The sequence below is a fragment of the Acyrthosiphon pisum genome, chromosome A2 (assembly GCF_005508785.2).
Source record: "Acyrthosiphon pisum isolate AL4f chromosome A2, pea_aphid_22Mar2018_4r6ur, whole genome shotgun sequence".
NCBI classification, from domain to species: Eukaryota; Metazoa; Arthropoda; class Insecta; order Hemiptera; family Aphididae; genus Acyrthosiphon; species Acyrthosiphon pisum.
In genome coordinates, this window is record NC_042495.1 from 83160444 (window position 1) to 83162045 (window position 1602).

General features: G+C 30.6%; 1 non-coding gene across 1 annotated transcript; it reads left to right on the forward strand.

Moving 5' to 3' along the window:
- The first annotated feature begins 1107 nt into the window (after positions 1–1107).
- Positions 1108–1189, forward strand: TRNAL-AAG. The gene has a single exon. It is a non-coding gene; the product is annotated as a tRNA-Leu (tRNA).
- Positions 1190–1602: the final 413 nt, after the last annotated feature.

The following is a 1602-nucleotide window of genomic DNA, read 5'->3' on the forward strand; positions in this document are numbered from 1 at the left end:
ACTTGATCGTACTGCGTGCAAAAGTGCTTAAATCACAGATATCTGTGTGACAATAATTTATTATCTGATCTCGATAGAGCGCAAGAGTTTTATTTCGTTATAACTAGAGCCCGGATTTAAATGCCCTGAAAAATAACGCAATTAATAATGTTAGGCAGTGGCGTACCCAGGGGGGGGCTTAGAGGGCTTCAGCCCCCCCCCCCCATTGGCCGTGTTATGGAATACATTTTATATTATAAAATACAAAGTACCAACCATTATATTCCTAAAAACAGTGTTGAATACAACGTTGAACGTATTATCTTAAGTAACAACGACCTATTATAAGCAATAATCGTATAACATATTTTTTATAATAAATCAGTCCCTACTTCCTACTAATTAAATATATCACTAATATATTATGTATGTGTTATAAAAAGTATATAATAATGAAATATTACAATTAACTGCTATAAGACTTTATTGAAAATTGTTTGTTAAGATGATGTTAAATTTTGATTTACTTTGTTTAGCCCCCCCCATTCGAAAATCCTGGGTACGCCACTGATGTTAGGTACATTGTACATACATAGTAGTACAATTAATGTACAATGTACATTAATACACAATTATTATTTTACAAAGCTATTAATTAACATTAACATACCATAGTTAATAGTTATTCATTATTGATTAAACCACTATTACCTGTAATGTTGTCTATTTTATGGCTAAAAAAAATGTTAAAACATTTTTAAACCGTTTTAACGCATTGGCAACTTCAGTGATTGGCGGGGGCGAATGCCCTCTTTGTCACCTCTCTGGATCCGCAACTAATTGAAGTATTGATCTACCTATATCAAAATGTCAACTAAAATCAAAGATTAAAACATAATAATATCAGTACATAGTTTAAAGGATGACTTTTTTTTCCAAAAAAAACTACTAATAAGTAATAACTGAATATCGTTTCTCGGATATGAAAAAACGAATTTCATAGAGTTGGTAACTACCATAGACCAATTAATGGACTTGGCAGGTAAAGTTTGATATCGTTGAAACTTTAAAACCCCAGTTACTCGGCCCGTCAAAAATAGGTCTATTTCAACATATTTATTTCACGGTGGTAGCGTGGCCGAGCGGTCTAAGGCGCTGGTTTAAGGCACCAGTCTCCTCGGAGGCGTGGGTTCGAATCCCACCGCTGCCAGCTATATTTTTTTTATTTCTTATCTCGGTATTAAATAATTGCGATCACGTGGTACAATTTCTCAGGAAGATTATTGTTTTATGAGATTGCCAATGCCAATATCTCGGTCAATATTATGTTGAATATTGTATGTATTTTTTTTTTAATCATAAAAATCAATCCGTTCAAAATATAATAATATGTTCAATTAAAAGTTAAAATTACATAATAACCTTTTACAATACTTGGTATGTGAAATGTATAGTCATTAAATATTAAAAAAATAACAATTATTACGAATTAAGTAAATTACTAATAATTATTATTTTAAACAAATTATGTAGAAAAAATGTTTGTAACGTAGATTTTTTATGGTTGCTGGTGTATATGATATTATAGTGATTTAGTATTTTAAATATAGTTGATTTTGAATT